Here is a 7,083-nt window from a genome sequence, read left to right as displayed (position 1 = left end):
CCAGACAGACTTTTTGTATAAAAATTGATGCTGTATTCTTGCAGTTAATCTCTTCCCTATTCATAATAAATGGAATAGCTCTTGTACTAAAGCAATATACTTGTGGTCTGTAGTAATACTACAATTCTGTTTGAGACAGTTAAATGACTGACAAATCCTAACTAAAGTTTCTAAAGCCAATTTAGAGGGCTGTGTCAGGAAAGATTCTGTGTTAGTAGTCATACCTTCCAGGGTAATCTGAAGACTGAAATAAGCCCTCAATTTGACAATGTATCAGATTTCAAAGCAAATCAAGACTTGCCTTAAACTCTGTTGGGGGGAAAAAGTGGTTGGGGAGGGAGATTAACCCTTCCTATGTGTGCTGTTTTCTTGATTTGAAATGGAACACCTGGGGCGTTAAGCCACCTTGGGTCCCTTTGGGGAGAAAGGGGATATAAAGGAGAAAAAAAAAACACCTCCCCAACTGTTTTTTCATCAGTAAATCTTCCCTGATGGAGCAAATTGCAGCTTTTGATGTGCAAAAATAGGGGAAATCTTAAAGACTGTCCTCCGTGTGCCCTAGACATTTTCTTCTATGCTCAGGAAATTTATTGTAGTAATGCTAGCTTGCTTGGATTTGTGCTGTTTCTAGCCCACTAGTTTGAAAACGCTATGACAAAGAGCTAGTTTAGGTATACTGTATTCAAGCAGGCACATGGCCAGTGGTGTGAACAGTAAAATGCTATATTATAAACTACAGCTGAAAGTTTACTTGGTTTCAAGAACTGTTTGCCATCTGGCATGGGATCAAGTGTGAAGACAGCTGTTAAAGGCAGACCCAAAGGCAGCCCTTTGGGAGCTGTGAAACTACTTCCAGTGATTTTTTTTTTATATGTGCAACCAAAATGTGTAAGTGTGGCTTAGGTGAAGTGAAATGTAACGGGTTTTTCTGGGAACAGCTTAGATGTACTGCAGGGGTTGCATGTGACCTCTTCTCCTCATTCTTGCTCTGCTAGTATTTGAGCAATAAAGGACCAGATTTTTTAGCTCCCTCCCAAAAAGCAATGTAATTGGCAAGAATGGCAAGCTTGGATTCAAGTTTGGTTAACTTGTGACAAATTTATGCTTTGTTTAAAAAGTAGATCAGTGATCTCAAACTTTGAGGGAGCTTTACTCAGTAAGTCTTTGTGGGGGAGCAGCAGGGGCAGGGAAGCAACCCCCAGGATTAATAATAATACAGGTATTTCTATACCGACTTTCTCAGACTTTAATTCAAGGCGGTTTACATAGGCAGGCTGTTCTAAACCCTCGTAGGGATTTTTACAATTGAAGAAAGGTTCTGTCTTTCAAGCACCGCACAGCATTTCAGATGGAACTTTTCTGATCCTCCTGTTTGCAGGAGGTGCATTGCAATTGCCCCGTTTTAAGATTCTAAACCTTTGGGGAGCCCTACGGAGGGCTGTGCTGGGCTCCCCGCACCTCCTAAAGCTTCCAGCAGCCTTCACTGAGTACAAGTTAAAGCACCCCCCCTTTGCCACCCTTAGCGATGCAATTCTGGGGATTGCTTTCTTGTCTCCCCCTGCCCCTTAAAGAGAGGCAGAAGCATTACACGAACTGGTGGGTCATAACCCACCAGTTTGAGAACCACTGAAGTAGATCTACAGCCTCACCATTGTCTAAATGTAAGCCCAGCAACTTATGTAACATGAAGGCAGGGAAAGAAAAGAAGCCGTGGACAGGCTCTCAAGTATCACTGCTACTCTTGCATCATGATACGGACCCTTGCCTTTTTAGAATGATCTACTAGTACTTTTTGTTTTTGACAATATATTCACAGTCTGATTGTGGTAAAGAATCAAAATGGTTTAATTCTCTGTTCTCAAAACAGATTTTTGGGTAGATGGCAAGTTCTGGCTGAATGACAAATGAAGAGTGTGGCTGTAATTGCCCTTGTATGTCACCAAATTTTGTTTGGTTATAGTTAGGTTAATACCCTCTTTAAATGTGGTATGTGGTGCACTGTTGTACCTGCCACTTCATACTGGGCTTCTAAAGATATGGTCCTGGTTTAAGTAATAGCAGCACGGACCAGATTGCTCAGTGCTCCAATAAATGTGATTGGCTTTATTGCCTGTCTTCATTTGGCAGCAGTTGGCATATTTCTTATTACTACAGTGGAATGTTTGAATTATTCAGAACTGATTGTAGATATCTTGGTGGAGATATCTTGTGGAGAATACCTGTGAGGTGCTGTGGTTCTAGATACCATTGTTATATGGCTCCAAATGGCCTTTTAAAATGTATTTATGCATATGTTCCTATAAACACTGTTAGTGAAATTAACTATAATGTATCCCAGTCCCTCTATCCACTCTTCAAAACTGGATTGGTTTTAGCCTTCCAGTTCTTGGCCAATTCTATTAAAGAAAACCACAGTCCTTCCAGCTTCCCCAACCCAAATGACAGTGCTGGCCCACTGCTAGCACATGCCTGTGTTTCTCATCTTCTAGGACAGTTCTCCTTGGCTTGAGCTTAGCAGATATGCAGTAGTATTGAGTCATTTGGTGGACAAGCTAGCAGCTTGCTTTCCACCCACCCTAATTAAGCAGAGTGTGTTTACTATCTCCAAACACTCTAGTCTCGGTAAACCTTTTTCCTGCCATCCAGGAGTGAGTCCTTCCTAAGCAAGGGGTGAGGTTCCAAAGACACACATGACAAAGGCAATAACTTGGAAATAATAGTGAAAGTTTGTAGAGTGTGTTTATTTATTTAATTTTGTGCAACAGAAAAAAGAAACATACATAAATGTGATCATTATAAATTAACCTGTCACCTAAAAAAAGATACATTTATTTAATATTTAGATGGTTGGTATATCTACATGTTTCACCCAGTTGACAGTGCTCTGTCAAGGAATGGCCTCCAGATTGAACTATGTCCACACACAACTGACACCTATAAGCCATTCACTCAAAAACTGATAGGCGCAGAAGATCATCCGTCCATTGAACACAAATAGTGGACTACATTCCTTTCAACTGAGTGCTTGAAGTCCTTTTGCCATCATGAGGGCACAGAGTCCATTTTCATTAATCTCCAAATCACAGATAAATAGTTTAGAATTGCATACATATCTGTAAATATCCCTGGTTGCTGTAACACTTTGAATTAGGGAGCATATTTATAACTGTAGTATTCTGTTCTCTTGACATGCAAAGCAACTTAGCAAACTTCAAGAGGCAGAGCAACATGGAATCGGTATTTTGCAGATGTACCGTTGACAGCTATACAAACTAGCCTGTTGTACTCTGGCTATGGGCCCAAACAGGTTAGGTCTCCAGTGGTGAAACCTTCGCAAATCAGCCTCTCTTGTGTGAAGGCAGGAACACTGAGCAACGTCTTGCCAGCTGATTTAAGGTGGTGAGGGCTTAATACTAGCAATACACATTTCCTGAAATGTTCTGGACTCTGACTGTTTAGGGGACATGGGTCTGGGATATAAGGAAGAATAAGTTATCGAATACCTGAGCGTCTTTGTCAAAGAGCTAAAATAGTGGCTGAGGGTCCATTTCTATCCAATTTTCCAGTACTGATGTAGCTGTGTGAATAGGGTGTGAGCTGCATCCTATGATGGTAATGGGAGTCACAGAGGCCGCCTCAAGGTACAAAAATCTTTGTTTCTTTACCTTGAGTTTGCATTGTGACTGTATTGATGCAGAAAAATTGGATAGGAATGGGCCCTTAGACTATGAATCAAGATCTTGTTGAAATCTTGCTTCTGCTATACAGTAGATCAATCTCTTTCCACTGGTGCCTCCCTTGACCTACTTGGCCATTGGCAGCAGCTTCCCATCAGGAGTATGACCTTATACATTGTATAGGGTAGCAGGTTCTTTGTCGGTATTCCATGGCTATTCCGGCTGGTTGCCACAGATCACACTTTGGGAACAACTGCTTTAGGCACTTGCTCACAGCTATAGTATACAAATAGCAGCCAACAGATCCCTGTGAAAGAAGGTGGCAGTTTGAAAAAAAAATTGTCCACAAATTGTATTGGTGTTGAAGCAAAGATAAATGCAGCCTGTATGTATGCATTTTGCTAACATTTAACTCGCAAAGCTGGAAGCACTAAAATACAGTTTCTGAAATGTCCTACTGTGCTTTAATTGAAAGTCCTTAACAGAGTGCAATATAATTTCTTAAATTGCAATAATGATGGCCACTTTAATGGTGCTGCTGAGGAGCTGAGTAAAAATTGAATGGGTGAATAAATAAAACATTAGGTTTGTATAGAAACCTAGTCAGATGGTCTATATTTTTCTGTCTGCCATTATGTAAGTCAAAACTTTTTTTAAAAAAAGCAGAAATGCATTTTTGCATTTAATATTATAAGGAGGAAGCTTTCTGGCAACTTAATACCTTTCTAAAATGTCCCATTACTTACCACCCAAGAGGAAAGACATCAAGAGCACAGCAGAGTTCATGTAAGCTGGCCTCAAACATTATAAATCCCAGGGTTCTTAATTACACAGTTCAGGGTAATTTTGTCCCAAGGGTGTCGTCTTCCACATGTCCAATTGCTTCCAATGAGTTTCTCAAAACATGTGTGGCAAATATTTAACTCAGAAAAAATGCTGGTCTCAGATCAGTGTAGTGTGGGAAACGTATATGGATTATGTGTGGGGGAAGAACCCCTTCTTCCCTCCCCCTCAAAAGAAAACCATGACTCCAGAGCTAGAGCTCTGGAGAAGATGTTCTCAGAATGAGATATTTGATCTTCTGTGAGAGGACAGGAAAAGCCTGTACCAAAGGAGAGAACTGTAGCTGCCTGCCTTTTTTTCCCAGTACCCACAACCCATGTGATTACTCTTGGAAGCTATGCTATAACAGATGGGAGGGAGATCAGCTCCACTCAGCTGAATGAGCATCTTTGTTTTGTTGCTGGGGTGACTTAATTTTAATTCAAGCACTGATGGGGAAAGCTGTAGGTGCCATTTTCTCCAATGTAAAGCCTCCTTCTGCTGGTAGCAACTGAAATATTTCTATAAATCAAGGTGCTTGGGGAGGGGGAAATTAGAACAGAGAAATGACATGAAGGAAGGGTTAGATCCACCCCAGCAGTATTGGGGAGGGTCTTTCAGCCCTAACGTCACAAACCTGTTTGCCCATTTAATTACAATCTCCATTGAATCTAAGGCATCATCTATGTATCAAGCAGATTGAGGTGGTAGCCTGGATTGTGCTGCTCTCAATGACAGCTTGGATCTGCTACCTGTCCATGCTCCCCTACATAAAATCCTGAAAACCATAAACTAGCATATGAGGTGGAAAGGGTCTACTCCAGCCTCTTGCTTCCTTTGCTGGTTTTTATTTCCCAAGAGTTCTTACTGTGGGGAAATGTTCACAAATGTGACCCTCTCACCTGCCAACCAAAATGGTGCTTTCCAGCTTTCTATCTTTGATTTTCTTTCTTTCTATCTATCTTTGCCATTATATGGCTGCGAGCAGGCCTCAATGGGACTTATTTATTCAGTTCCATTCATATACATAGCACATGATGAAGAACTGGAGACCAGGTCCTTATTCCAAGACAATTTGGAAAAGGGCAAGGGTGGATGGGGAAAGAAATGGTGTTACAGTAAAGGAGAAGAAAGTGTGACTACTTGTGCAGTACATAATGGTGGTTCCCAAACTGATAGGTCATGACCCACCAAGGGAACTGGGAGAGGGAACATTTTCCCCCTTAAGGGGAGTGGGCCACCAATGAGTGCCCTGGCAGCATCACAGCAGGGGCTATTAAACTTACCTGGAGGGTAGCGCTGGCTATTTGTAGGGTCTGGGGACCCTGCAGCCCCCTCTCTGGGCCTCTGTGCTGCTGTAAACAGCTCTAATCTCCAATCAGAAGCCACTTCTAGTTTTTGCGCTGAGTTTAAAAGCCCCTTTGTTGTTTATATGGTGCTATTTATTTTTAAAATTTGCAGCCTGCTCTTTGGCATAAGCCCCCCCCCCAAGCAATTAAAATGTGTATGTCAAAGTAGGGTGATAGGACCAGTTAAAACTTCACAAAGTATTGAGCTACGTTTGAATTCTCCAGAGCACTTCTTCAAATTGGATGCTTAACAAAATGGGCAGTTGGCCAGGAGACAAATGGCATGATGGAAACACCCCATGTCTGTGGTTTGTTACAGTCTTAAGAGGGAGTACAGAAAGCTTTAATTTGATTAGCCTCTACTAGGTAGGAAAGAAGGACCTGCCAGGACAGAGGAAAAAAATGGGGGTTCTCCAGTCCCACCTCTGTCTTTTGTGTGCGAAAATATAAAATCTAGCTGCTACTCCAATCTGTCTCCAATGCTAATAGGAACACATGGGTTCTTTGCAAGGCCCAGAGCAAAAATAAAGGCAAATGATGAATTTATAGCCACAAAGGTGGAGATTAGATCTTAGAGTGTGCATTAAGTAAAGTAGGTGGTGGTTGTTTAAACTGGTAGTTTAAACTGCCTTCTTCATCATTAGCAGTGTAGGCTAGTATGCACCATAACAGACTGTGTATGGTTAAGCCATTTCTGACTAATGTTGCATATATGTAACAAGGATCAAATGTGTGCACCTGTGGGCCAGGCAAAAATGGGTTAAAAAGTTATTGGCATCTTCCCCAGAGCAATAGGGGACACCCAGCTGCCTGGCCAATAAAAACATTCTCCTTCTAAATAAAGATGTTTCTAACATTCAAGGGTGGACCTAATTTCTGGCTGTTTGGTATCCACACAACACTGTCCCCTGGAGCTTGGTTGTGTTTGCAATGTGAGATGGACAGAGGGAAAAAAAGTCAATATAAGCATGACAACTTTTAAAGCCATCAACATTGAAGGCAAAATAATTTAGTGTATTCTAGACATGCAAATGATGGTGTGGAGGCACCCACAACGAATGAGAAACATGTCTCACTTTGTAAACAAAGAAGTGTTTCTCCCTTGCTTAGAATACTGCACTTAGGGCTCAATACTAAAGCACCCTTGGGTCCGAGGAGACCCATTGGGGCTGCAGTGGCTTACCCAGGGGTAAGGGGAAGAGTTTCCCCTTACCTCTGGCTGAGCCACTTTGGGC

The sequence above is a fragment of the Tiliqua scincoides genome, chromosome 6 (genome assembly GCF_035046505.1).
Source record: "Tiliqua scincoides isolate rTilSci1 chromosome 6, rTilSci1.hap2, whole genome shotgun sequence".
Taxonomy (NCBI): Eukaryota; Metazoa; Chordata; class Lepidosauria; order Squamata; family Scincidae; genus Tiliqua; species Tiliqua scincoides.
Note: the sequence above shows the minus strand (reverse complement) of the source record.